Raw genomic sequence first — 13,200 nt, forward strand, 5'->3', positions numbered from 1 at the left:
TTTGTAGTCCTCGCGATTTTTCGCTAAAAGGTCAGGTGTTTTGTATACAGCCTATAGTTTAATTGAAATAAAAACATATCAAATTTATATTAAATCAAAACTGACGTAGAAGATCATTTGTTTGATGAAATAGGTGAAAGATATGTACCTTCGATAAGGTAATTTCTTCTTCGTTACTTCCATGCTCCGTGATTCTTCAAGGTTCAGACGAACCGAGTGCCTCTGGAGTCATCCTTGATGCAGTAGCTGACACCCTGCGGGCATCTTGGATACCCAGCGGAACGGTTGCGCTCATTACAGATGGCAGAATTCTTCACACAGACGTCTTTTCCGTAAGGAAATCTTTTTAGAATTCAGTCGCTCCCCTTTTTACATCATCATAATCTTTACCTTACTGAAATTTGCATATGACTTTTTTTTTTTTTGAGTCTAGGCGGTCTTTTCATTTCGTGTGAACCTTCAGTATTGCCGTTTTACTTCTTATATCCTGTTATACAAAGCATTTCATGTGAATCTGTTTGGAAGACATGCATAATTCATAAAAATCTCTTTCCAGTTCTTACAAAAATTCGGAACTGACCTTGGCATCAGTGTTTTTGAGATTTCAGTTCCAGCTCTAGAAAGCAGCCCTACGGAGAGAGCTTCATGGTTCCAAAACCTAGAACTGGTAAGTGCACGGCGATAGTTTGATGTGAACCAGTATGACAGTTGTTCATTTCCATCTTTATTCATTCTTTGTAGAGGAAAGGTAAAATCGACTTTCAGGCAATTTGGGTAAAGGGAGGTCACTTGCCCTGTGTCTGCCTGGAAGGGGGGTCTGAGGCAATCTAATTGAAATCAACCTTCGTAAAAAGAAATGGATAAATAAACAATATGCATTTTCTGGTCATGTGCTAATAACACCTATAGGTTTGTGTTTACTGAAATACTAAAACAGCTACTTTATTGGATCCTTGCTTGTCCGTTTTTCCTATTTGTTCACCCAGTCTTGCAAACTTTGCTTCCTTTCTACAGTTGACTTAATTCCCACCACGAGTCTTTTCCTGTTTCCGCAGCATCATGCCGAGATCCTCTGTCTTGAAGACTTAGATTTGCTCCACACAATTTACTCACTGGTGTTGCAGGAAACGAGGTCCTTATCTTTTCTGATACTCGTGAGATGAGAATTCTTCAATACACCAAACTCATGATCCTGATCGTCACGACTTCCCATCTCATATCCGTGACCTTTACATCCAATTTAGCTGTTCTGAAAAAAAAAAAAAATGCTTCCCTCCTTCTTTTAGTTTTCTGTAAAAGAAAACTATTGAGATAGCTTTGTCTGTCCGTCCAAACTTTTTCTGTCCGCCCACAGGTCTTAAAAACTACTGAGGCTAGAGGGATGCAGATTGGTATGTTGATCGTCTACTCTCCAGTCATCAAACATACCAAATTGCAGCCCTCTAGCCTCAGTAGTTTTTAAGATGTGAGGGCGGTTAAAGTTAGCCATAATCGTGCGTCTGGCACCGCTATAGGTGTCAACAACACAGGCCACCACCTGGCCGTGGCTGAAAGTTTCATGGACCGTGGCTGAGAGTTTCATACAGCATTATACGCTGTACAAAAAACTCGATTGCGCCGAAGAAACTTCGGCGCATTGTTTACTTCTGTTTTTATTTTTTTTTTGGTGATCGCTGTCTCAATTTCCTTGCTTCCCGCGGTTGACCTCTTACCATCTGACTCCTTTCAAACTGTGAAATAAGTTGCACAGTGTTTTTAATGGCTTTCATATGAAATGCCCTCCCTAATTCTTAATTTTCCATGGAGGAAATGCCTGGTACCAGGAACTTTGACCTCAAGGCACTTGAGACTTGTTGAAATTTCACTTTTAATCCTCGATTTCACCACTCTCTCCCCTCATTCATTCGACAGAATAAGCAACAGGTGTTACTTGTAACATCCGTTTCTGTCGCACTACTTATCCTTTTATATCTGCTAGGAATGGTTGCACTTCTGTACTTTGAAGGTGAAAGGTTTTTCGCACTTTAAGCACAAATCCGATGCCTTAATTTCATTTCCTACTAAAAAAAATATCTGGTTCTTTATCAGTGTAGTTCTCTGATGCTTTTGAAGTCCAACTTTTTCACACACATTCATCCTGTGCTAGTTAAGAAGCCATAATCACCGGCTCTCATTTTTCGATCTGCGTTTCTCTCAGTCCTTCCTGTGATCCTGATCCTCTTTATTCTCTGCTCATCATGGGGTTTGTAGGGTTCTCGCATCTGATACTAACAACACATCTGTCATGGATAATACTGTCACATGGTTAAAAAGGAGTTTGCAGACAAACTGGTCCTGTATTTAGCTTCTTTTTTGCCACATTGTTGAAATCTACACAATTTTTCACCTGGAAGCGTGCACTGATTCGCTTTGTTTGAAAGGGATGTGACTGTTGAAATCTTTCCGACTTTCGTTGTATTGTTTTTAGGTGTACTATTGCTGAAGCCTTTGAAATTAACACATGCTCGCTGTCTTCATTCATTCAACTCCAGCTGTGTTATTAGGCGAACTTTGTATGTCTTTTGAGTCTCTTGTTACTATTCTTATAATATATATATATATATATATATAGATATATATATATATATATATATATATATATATATATATATATATATATATATATATATATATATATATATATATGAATGAAATTTTATCACATCACCGTGATTCATATACAAGCATTAAGCTACAAACGTCCAATTCCGAATTGATTTCTGTATCAATTCGCTCTACCTCGGAAATAATATATTTTCATATATGTTACCGAAGGGAATTTTTAGTTGATAATAAGTTCGAGCCCACGGGACGACAGAACTTATTATCAACTAAAAGATTCCCCTTCGGTAACACATATGAAAATATATTATTTCGAGGTAGAGCGAATTGATATTAAAGGACGTTTGTAACACAATTATTATATATATATATATATATACACACACATATATATATATATATATATATATATATATATATATATATATATATATATATATATATATATATATATATATATATATATATATATATATATATATATATATATATATATATATATATATATATATGTATATGTGTGTGTGTGTGTGTGTGTGTGTATTTGACAGGTACTTACAGAAATCAAAGGATTAAAAATTATCCATGCTGACATTGTAGGTGCGTGACTTGCCAGGGTATAATGTCCTGAGAGTGGAACAATTCCAGAGGAATGTATGAAAAAAATAATTGCTTACCCGTATAAGGGGGAATGTGTCAAAGGGAACTGTAAGAATTTATGGACATAATACTACTTAGTATGACTGGGAATGAGTATGGTAGGGTTTTGACTGAGTAAGTGAAACAGATAGCAAAGGGGGAAATAGTTTTGGTTAAGACTGGAAATGTTTGGTGGCCATTTCAGAAATGAAGAATGTTTTGTAGATCATGTGCTCAGTACATAATATTTCTGGGAAAATTTGGGAGTAAATGGGAAAGGCTTTATGCAGCATAAATGGATATCGAATAAGCTTAAGATGGGATTGATCGACGTTCAGTATGAAATATAATGAATATGAATAATATAAAAGATAATATGTTAAGAACAAATGACTATACGTTGGTAGCGCGTTTTGTATAAAAATATGTACACAAGAAAGGGACCTACATTGCATAAAGGTGGGTGTGCCATGTCTCCATGGCTGTTTTATGTTGCAATAAATTGAGTGGTGTAAGAAATCGGGGAGAGGCCAGATGCTTATGCTTGTTTGTAGAATAAAAAAAGAGGGCGAGAATGACTTGTGAAGTGGTTAATGTTGCACACGATCTGATATTGGTTGATTATAGTGAAAAAAGACTATCAGAGAGTCTGACAGTGTTTGCAGAAAAGAAAGCCGAGTTTAAATATTTCTTAGAGGAGGTTCTGAAGAGAAATAAATACGAGGGAGATGGAGCAATGAATGTTAGAATGGAAGATGAAGAATGTAAGTAGCAGTTTCATATAAGTCTTTGAGAATCTAACGTAATAAAAATCGTAGATAACAGAAGAGGTTAACAAGGAAAGTAGCAGACTGCAAAAAGTTGGGGTGCATGAAAGAACTGCAGAGTAAAAAGACTGGCATATGTGACAAGATGGAAATATGTTATTCTGTAACACTCTTGATTACCCCCTATTATGGAAACCATTTAACGGTTCAGTGGCGGACATCACAATATGTCTATATATATATATATATATATATATATATATATATATATATATATATATATATATATATATATATATATATATATATATATATATATATATATATATATATACATATATATATATCCATTGCTAATAACCAATTGGTTCTTAGCCACGTAAAATAAGTCTAATCCTTCAGGCCAGCCCTAGGAGAGCTGTTAATCAGCTCAGTTGTCTGGTAAAACTAAAGGTATACTTATATATATATATATATATATATATATATATATATATTATATATATATATATATATATATATAGATATATATATATATATATATATATATATATATATATATATATATATATATATATATATATATATATATATATATATATATATATATATATATATATATATATATATATATATATATATATATATATATATATATATATATATACATATATATATATATATATATATATATATATATATATATATATATATATATATATATATATATATATATATATATATATATATATATATATATATATATATATATATATATATATATATATATATATCTGTGTATGTATGTATGTATATATGGCTGTGAAGTATTTTCTGTTAAAACAGAATTCCATCTAATATAAGGAGCCTGTAAAACGCCAAAATCAACCAACTCCTTAGTGACACAAACACTTATGACAAATTAACGAAAACGTTCCCACAGAATTTTTTTAAAAATTAAGATTAATTGGTAAAGACAAAAAGAGCACTGAACTACTGGAGAAATTCAAAGTCATTAACCCAAAACTACCTTACTTTTATGGCCTTCCCAAAACTCAAAAAGACAATCTTCCATTCAGACCCTATATCTCATGTGCTGGAGCTTTCAATTATAAAATTTCTAAGTGGTTAGCAGGCCTCCTTTCTCCTTTCTTAGGTACATTTTTTCCAAGTCATATTAAACATTCTGAAGATTTCTGTCACAAATTCAAAGAAGCACATATACCAATCCACAACATAAAACTTTTAAGCAGACGTAGATTCGCTATTCACAAAAGTACCAGTACAAGACGTTCTACAGTTTTTGAGAGAAAAATTAGCCCCCACTTCAGATCATTTCCCACTAGCCCTAGATAAAATAATAAAGTTAGTTGAATTATGTGCATCAAATAATGTCTTTTCATTAGCGAATCATTCTATAACCAAAATTCGGGTGCAGCATGGGCAGCCCTTTAAGTCCTGCTTTAGCCAGTCTATACATGGAATATTTTGAAACTATAATAAATGCAATAAAACCTAAAGACATGCTGTGGATGAGATATGTAGATGATAGCCTAACGTTTTGGGATAATAGGTGGGGCAATTTCAACGAATTTCTTTCAAAATTAAATACATTAGCGTCTATAGCCTACCCTTCCACTTACGAAGAGACCTCTCTGGTGTGGCGTTTAAAGATCTGCCCTGTTGCCAGTTTTACCAAAACAATAACTTGACACGTGTGTGACAGACTTTTGAATGTCTTTGAGACAAACCCTGAGGCTATAATTATAAGATTATAGGGGTTGTTTTTCGTTTCCAGGTATTTTAATTTCCTTCCTATTCCGCCCTCTACACTTCAGTCAGGCCAAAATTTTGTTCCCATATCGTATTCAAGCAATATTCAGTCATTTTTTCCAATCAATTATATTTTATATATATATATATATATATATATATATATATATATATATATATATATATATATATATATATACATATATATATATATATATATATATATATATATATATATATATATATATATATAATATACATATACACACACACACACACACACACACACACACACACATATATATATATATATATATATATATATATATATATATATATATATATATATATATATATATATATATATATATATATAAAATATATAGTTATTGCAAAAACAGGTTTTCAAAATATTGATAATTAATGTTAACGAGGACACGAGAGATATCTTGATTACTTTGTAAAATGGTGAAGTGGTATATGATATTTTTGTTCTTCATACAAGGAGAGAGAGTGTGAGAGAGGTGCGAAATAACGAGCAGGAAGAGAAGTACTGCTGGTTTATTGATGTTGTTGTTTCAGATTTAGCTGGCCTTGTGTCAGCACGGGCTCTTGGTCCTAGAGCAGCCCGTAACAGATTTACTGATGAAGCGACCTGCTTATAAAGTGGCGTGCGGATGTCTGCGTATACGCAGAGATCGCGGGTACAAAAATTTACAAGTGACCTGAGGTCAAACTATTTTTCTACACAAAACAGGACAGGTACATACAGAAAACATGATTAACAATAACAGGTTGGACATAAAAATACTTTGCCACATATACGTGGTACAAGGGCAAATGAACAGATAATAAATATACAATTCACAATAATGATAAGATTGTATTCGTCCGACCTTAGGTCATATGCGAAGGCACCGAAGAAAACAGGATGTTCATCATAGAGAACCCGTTGAGCGGGAACTTTACAATACTCTCCCCCAAAAGACATAAGTAACGTCTGATCAAAGCAGATATCTGCTGGGGCAGCGGAGGGGACACCGCCTTCTCGATGCCAGCTGTGGGGGTGGTCGTCTTCTTCGGTGCCCTGTGGATGGGTGTGTTGGGTTGCCTTCCTGCCCAGTCCGGGGCCTTCCAGGGGCGCCCACGAGGTTTTCTTGCGGACGGGGCGGGCTGTGGGGGCGCCATCTCCTGCGGGGGCTTTGGGAAGTGCCCCCGACGTCTTCCTCCAGAAATATGGGCTTGAGGCAGTCTATCGATATCCAGTCTTCCTTCCCGTGGACGGCTACCTGAAATGCCTTCTTGTTCCTCTCAAGCACGAGGAAAGGCTCTCTGTAGGGCCTTGTTAAGGGTGGACGTACAGCATAGTCCCTGACGAAGACGTGGGTGGCGAAGGACAGACCGGGAGGCATGAAGGGGGACATTCTGTCGGTATATGTCTGCTGGTAGGGGGCAAACTTCCCAACCCTGTCGCAGAGCCTCTGCATTGTTAAGTCGTCCTGGTCCTCTGTAATGAGTTCCCCTGGGATCACGAGGGTCTCCCCGAAGACCTTTTCTGCTGCGGATGGGTCACCGTTGGCTCTGGGGGCAGTCCTCAGCCCGAGGAGGACCCAGGGCAGCTGGTCCTTCCAATTCTCGGAGGTGCAACGAGCCATGAGGGACGCCTTCAGGGACCTGTGGAACCTTTCCACCATTCCATTGGCTGCGGGGTTGTAGGCAGTGGTGCTGTGGTGAGTGGTCCCCAGCAGGCGTGCCAGGGCGGTCCACAGCTCGGACAGGAAAGTGGGGCCCCTGTCCATAGTTATATGGTCTGGGACACCAAACCGGCTGATCCAGCTGGAGAGGACGGCCTCTGCACACGCACTGGAGGTGGCTTCTTCCATGGGCGTAGCTTTGGGCCACCTGGTGGAGTGGTCGACGACTGTTAGAAGGTATCTTGCTCCTCCTGATGGGGGGAAGAGGACCCACTACGTCGACATGGATGTGCCCGAAACGTCTCCCCAGCTGGGAAAATTGCCCACCCCAGATTCAGTGTGCCGCCCTACTTTGCTGGCCTGGCACTGTATGCACTGCCATGCCCAGGCTGTCTCGTCCTTCTGTATGCCGTGCCAGATGAACTTCTCCACCAGCAGCCTGGCTGTCGTTCTTCCGGAGGGGTGGAACAGTCCGTGGATGACGTCAAAGACCAGCTGACGACGAGAGGCAGGCACCAGTGGGTGGGGGTGGCCAGTGCTTGCGTCGCTCAGCAGTGTTGGCCCTCCAGGGCCAAGGGGCACATCCTTCCACTTCAGCAACGTGATGACGGTGTGGTAAGCTGGAGTCTCTGGGTCCGCGGCTTGTTCACGGGCAATGTCCTCGTAGCCAATCCTGAGCTGCACTGCGTTGATTTCAATACTCAAGAGGGCACCGACTACTGGGTTCTTCCTGCCAGGGAGGTACTTGATGGTGCAGGTGAACTCCGCGATGGCCGCGAGGTGCCGTTGCTGCCTGGAGGACCATGCATCCCCCAGCTTCGTGAAGGCATGGACCAGCGGCTGGTGGTCCGTCCAAACTGTGAAGGGAGTATCTTCCAGGAGGAACTTGAAGTGGCGTACCACCTGGCACACCTCGAAGAGTTCCCTGTCGAAGGTGCTGTAGCAGGACTCGGTGGGGCTGAGTTTTCTGCTGAAGAAGGCGATGGGCTGAGGGGCTCCATTGACGACTTGTTCCAGGACAGCCCCACAGGCGACGTTGCTGGTGGCCGTTGTCACCTGGAGGGGAGCGCTGGGGTTCTGGTAGGCCAAAGCTGTTGCCTTGGCAAGGGCGGCCTTCGTCAGGGAGAAGGCCCTTTGCTGGTCGGGCCCCACTCTAAGGTCTTTGGACAGACCTTGAGGATCTCCGTCAGGGGGGGCCATGATGTAAGTAATCCCCAGGATGAATCTCCTGTAGTAGTTGACCATTCCGAGGAATTCTTGTACGGCCCTGACATAGTTAGGGGTGGTGAACCTCATGATGGCCTCGACTTTCGATGAAACTGGGTGGATGCCTCCTGGAGATATCTTGTGGCCTAAGAATTCCACCTTATCGACGCCGAAGGTGCACTTGTCGAACCTGACGACAAGGCCACTCTCCTGCAGGCACTGCAGGACTCTCCGGATGTGCTGTAGGTGTTCCTTGTGGGATCTGGAAAAAATTAGGATATCATCGACGTAGCTGACGCAGAAGTTCAGGTCCCCCAGGATACTGTCCATCAGTCTCTAAAAGGTCGCCCCTGCGTTCCTCAGGCCAAAGGTGGAGAAGGCGAAGACGTAGGACCTGAAAGGTGTGACGATGGCAGTTTTGGGGATGTCCTCTGGAGCTACTGGTACCTGAAAATATGATTTCAAGAGATCTAACTTTGAGAATATTTTGGCCCCGTGGAAGGAGGCCGTTAGGTCCTGCATGTTTGGTAGAGGGTAGTGGTCGGGTTCTGTAGCGAGGTTGAGCCACCTGTAGTCACCGCAGGGTCTCCAGGTGCCGTCCGCTTTCTGTACCATGTGAAGGGGGGGAGGCCCATGGGCTGGGAGCCTTCTTGCATACGCCCATCTGTTCCAACTCGGCAAAGGCCTTCTTGGCCTACTGAAGGCGCTGAAGGGGAAGCCTCCAGAACTTTGCATGCATCAAGGGCCCCCTTGTCTTGATGTGATGATATATCCTGTGTTTGGCAGGGGCCCCAGCCACCTGACGAAGCTGGGGTTTGAACACTTCCAGGAATTTCTTCAGGAGGGAGCCGTACTGGTGGGGAGCGATGAAACAGATTGTGGGCTCCCGGGCCCAGGTGACAATGGCAGGGACTGGCAGGACTTGGTGTACAGCCAGCGCTTGCTGCCGACGTTGAATGCCAGTCCGAAATGGGCAAGGAAGTCCGCACCCAGGAGCGGGGTCCTAACGTCCGTGACGATGAAGTTCCACCTGTACCTCCGGCCAAGGATGGAGAACGACAGGAGCCTAGTGCCGTAGGAGAGGATGGGGGACCTGTTGGCAGCCGACAGGGAGGCAGCCGGGTCCGGCAGACGTCTGCGGTCCTCTCTGGAAGGCAGGAATACTGACAGCATGGCCCCAGTGTCGATCAATATCATCATGCCGGAGATAGTGTCGCGGATGTAGAAGCCTACTGGTATGGGGCCCCTGGGTGTTTTGGATGCTGCTGCCATGGTGGCCTGTGAGGGTGGCCACCGCTTCCCCCATTTTTTGGAGGGGAGAAAAGCAGGGGGCTTCGCAATTTCGGGCAGCTTTACCAAACCTCTGGTGGTAATAGCAAAGCCCTGGCCTTTCCTCCTTCTGCTGGTGGGGTGGCCTCCTGTCGATGGCGTTAATGCCCCCTGTGGTGGGGTCCTCCAGTTGGAGGCAGTTGATGGGGTGTGCGGGCGTGGACGCCCGCTTCACCATTCTCGTGGAGTCTGTCAGCTGCTGCGCCACCCTGATCAGGTCCTCGACTGGCAGAGTGTATGGTTCTGTGATCTGCCCACGGACCTCTGAGAGTAGCTGCTGCAGGAGGATCTCCCTCGACAGGCTAATCTCTTTGCGCCTGCAGATGCTGTCAGTCTCGGGGAGGAGGAGGAGGTCCTGGAGGGCATGCCACGTCTCCAAGAGGTTTCTGTCCTGCCGGGGGTTGATGGCGAGGTCAAGGGCGCGGGCAGCTCTCTCGGAGACCAGCAGGGAGCAGGTCTCGACAAGAGTGTCCTTTAACTCCTGGAAGGTGGCAGGGCTCGTCGTTGTCGTCACCCACAGGGTGGCCTTCTTGTATATCTCCTCTGGTAGGACGTTGATGGAGATGTCTGCCCTCAAGACCTCGTCAAGCAGACCTGCCACCCTAAATTGCCCCTTGACCCTGTAGAGCCAGGATGCTGGGTTCTGATGGGTGAATGGCAGCAGCTTTATGCTGAGGGCCGCCTTTGGTTGGTCCGTCAGGAGGGGCACTGTGCGGGGAGCAGGCACCAGCGTAGAAGAGCGCGCAGGAGGGGGTTGCGCAAGGGAGACGTCTGCCTCCGAGAAGTTCGCAGTAATTTGTATGTGGTTGGGGATGTCTGTGTCCATGCTCATTCCGCACTCTCACTTGGAGTGTGAGGGAACACTTGCGTCAATACACGCTTGGGAGCGTGCCGTGTGGGTCCGCTAATGACGCCAGTGATTTGCCGATGAGGGTCGGTAATGCCCGAACGCTTTGTTAGAGCGCCATAGTTAGTCCATTAGGGGCATGGGTTGGGCCAAGACTAAGTTGCTGTTTGGGTCCATTAATGGCTCCGGGAACCACTCCGGGGGTCACCACTGTGAGAGAGGTGTGAAATAATAAGCAGGAAGACCCACTTATAAAGCGGTATGCGGACGTCTGCGTATACGCAGAGACCGTGGGTACAAAATTTACAAGTGACCTGAGGTCAAACTATTTCTCTACATAAAACAGGACAGGTACATACAGAAAACATGATGATTAACAATAACTGTCACATATACGTGGTACAAGGGCAAATGAACAGATAATAAATATACAATTCACAATAATAATGATAATAAGATTGTGTTCGTCCGACCTTAGGTCGCATGTGAAGGCACTGCAGAAAACGGGATGTTCATCATAGAGAACCCATTGAGCGGGGACTTTACAAGAGAGAGCGAGAGAGAGAGAGAGAGAGAGAGAGAGAGAGAGAGAGAGAGAGAGAGATCTGTTTGTATACGATTGTTTATTTTCTCACTCGTCCAACTTACTCAGTGTTATGCTTTATTTCATATGTCCTTGCTTACTAATTTATTCTTTGCCTATGATATTAAGAAATCAAGATATTTGTAAAAAGGGGAAATGCCTCCAAACATACCGTGACCACTGAAAGTGGCCCCTAGAGACAGTCTCAAGCTGCTTATCCGTGGATTCGATCGCACGTGGAGCTGTTTGAAATATTGGCAGCAGCACCAAATGAAATGCCATGTTGATAGAAAATCTGATTCCGTTTCTTGTTATTGCATAAAAAAACTTTATCAATCGTGAACCTATGTAATTGACTTAGAATTCTGTCATGAAAAAGATGGTATTTGATATCTGTAATGGGAGAAATGGTGTTATCTCATTGTTGTTGTTATAGATTTGGCATTATGCAGAGATTAAACAAACGTGGAGAGGACCCAAACAGCCACGCCGGAGATCCCCTTTCATTTGAGTTTTAGTATAGCATCATATTTAAAGTTGAAGGGGAAACAGACAACAAAAGTCCTTTTCTTGGTGTTTTAACAGGACAGAATACAAATTTACCATATACAGAAAACCAACATTTTCACTTTCATACATTCACTATTTTAGTTATCATGACATTTCTATCAAGATTGGCGTAGCAACAATTTATTCTTAAGAGCTTTACGGATTTGCTCCCCGGATTTCCTGGAAAAGGAAATTGAACTAATCGGTAAGCAGTTGTCATCTTTAAAGTACCCTGACCATATAATTGAGAAAGCAATCTACAAAGCTAACATAATCTTCTACCGCCCCCCTCAAAACAAGACTAGAGAGACACCCAACAATAAAACAAAAATCCCATGCCTGGAAAGGATTAAGACGTTGACACAGACACTTGGAAATTCTAACCCTTTTGCTTTTACCTACCCAAATACCATAGCCAAATCCCTGATTAACGTCCAACAAAAGCCAGTCCCCAAAGACATGGGACTGTAACCAGTGGTTTTACAGGTAATTCACTGCCCCAGAGGTTAATACAACATAAACGTTACGTTAGGCATGGACAAGAGAGCTCAGCTATTTTTAACCACATAAATAAGCATACTCACAGTATAAACTGGAATTTGTCATGCATAATTTATAGCAGCAATTGTAGGTTCAAAAGCCAGATGTTAGAATCAGCTCTGATTAAACAAAGAAATACAATAGGACTCTCAAAAGGAGCTTGGGACTCAGATATTATAGATAAAATCTTCCTCCAACCAGTGATTAAGAAGATTAAAGAGAAATTGCCAACTGGAGTGACGTAATTGCTGACAACTGTACCTCTTGGTATAAATACCACTTTTCTGTAACTCTTCTCATTCATTACCTGCCTGAAGAGAGAGACAGTTGGTCTCTGAAATATAGCATTAATTTTCTACATTTTGGCATTTTTATGGGTTCCTTAGATTATATATATATATATGTGTGTATATATATATATATATATATATATATATATATATATATATATATATATATATATATATATATATATATTGTATTGTTTATAGTTTATAATCTCTATCCCTTCAAGATGAGAGGTAATACATATGGTCTGACGCTGGTGATAAGAAGCGACAACGAAGACTTTCTGCTCATCTTCCTGAAAGAGGGCCTAGAGCGTGGTCTCTTCGTGTGGCCCTGCAGAGTCCTGGTCGCTACCCTTCTTCATGGAGTTGGCCTTAGTTCCTT

General features: G+C 42.0%; 1 protein-coding gene and 1 long non-coding RNA gene across 4 annotated transcripts in view; one reads left to right on the forward strand and one right to left on the reverse strand.

Moving 5' to 3' along the window:
* LOC136840591 (synergin gamma-like) overlaps positions 1-13,200 on the reverse strand; it is a 244,305-nt gene that overhangs the window by 207,977 nt on the left and 23,128 nt on the right. The window lies entirely within an intron of this gene.
* Positions 200-13,179, forward strand: LOC136840594 (uncharacterized). Its single transcript, XR_010853663.1, has 3 exons — positions 200-332; positions 557-667; positions 13,043-13,179. It is a non-coding gene; the product is annotated as an uncharacterized lncRNA (long non-coding RNA).

This window comes from Macrobrachium rosenbergii, chromosome 8 (genome assembly GCF_040412425.1).
Source record: "Macrobrachium rosenbergii isolate ZJJX-2024 chromosome 8, ASM4041242v1, whole genome shotgun sequence".
Taxonomy (NCBI): domain Eukaryota; kingdom Metazoa; phylum Arthropoda; class Malacostraca; order Decapoda; family Palaemonidae; genus Macrobrachium; species Macrobrachium rosenbergii.